Below are 1,252 nucleotides of genomic sequence, written 5' to 3' on the forward strand. Positions count from 1 at the left end.
ATGCAAATAGACATAGTATATACTCTATACTATCTGCTAAATGCCATCAAGTCAGTTCAACTCATAGCAACTCCATGTAAAACAGAATGAAACGCTGCCAGGTCCTCACAACCATTACCATGCTTAAGTCCATCATTGCAGTCACTGTGTCAATCCATCTCATTTTTAGACTTCCTCTTTTTCTCCGACCATCTACTTTACCAAACATGATGTTCTTCTCCAGGAAATGGTGCTCCCTGATAACATGACCAAAGTATGAGAGATAAAGCCTGGCCATTTTTGTTCTAAAGAACATTCCAACTGCATTTCTTCCAAGACACACTTGTTCATTCTTCTGGCAGTACATATACTTTATAGAATATATGTATTCTGTGTTACCTGTCTCATCATGTATGATCATTTTTCAACAGCAGGCCATTCATACACTGACCAAAATCTCTATGATTTGCTTAAAAGATGTGTGTTGTGACTTCATTTAGATTATAAGTTTGAGAAATTTAACATTTGCATAAAAGTAAGAGTTGACTTGAAGAATATTTGAAGACTGGAATACAAGCTGAATTTCTGCCAAAGTAGATATTATTGAATGGGCCACAAAAGAATCTACCACTGAATCATCTATGCCTGCCTAGTTGTGCATTATCTCAAGCAAGTCAGGAAACTTTGAAGTGCCTCAATTTCCTCACTGTTAAAATAAAATTAAAGCTATAAATACAACTCTCCTCTAAAGTATTTCCCCCAATATTTCATTACCTGATTCTGAAATAGTCTGGAAAGTATAACATACCATGAAACAAAATCTTTCCAGAGTTTGAATTTCGTTATTGTGTGAATCTGTTTCTGTTTATCATCCCAGCGTCGTATAATATTACATGGGGTATGTAGTCTCTGAAACCCATCCTCCATTTCCATACATTTAGTGTAGAATCTTAAGCACAAGTACTTACCAGGGATCATGAGTGTAAATAAGTAGAAGACACAACAATGAGACATTTTGATGTTTCAATCAGTGAAGGATTAGTGTTTTGTACTCAGAATATTCCTACGGGATTGGTTCTCATCAATCTCTGGTGGGCCTTCAAGTCTACCTAGACCAAGGAGAACTGGGAATGAAAATAAGCCTTCTTTTAAAAATGCCTCAGAAAAGGCACAAAGAGGAATTGGGAAGAAAGCTGTTAGATTATGGGGATTTCAATCAACATCATGAAACAAAATGTGTATGAATTGCTGTATGGATAATGAATTTTCTCTG

Source organism: Orycteropus afer, unplaced genomic scaffold (assembly GCF_000298275.1).
Source record: "Orycteropus afer afer isolate SDZICR_OR568_19922 unplaced genomic scaffold, OryAfe1.0 scaffold00964, whole genome shotgun sequence".
Lineage (NCBI taxonomy): Eukaryota > Metazoa > Chordata > Mammalia > Tubulidentata > Orycteropodidae > Orycteropus > Orycteropus afer.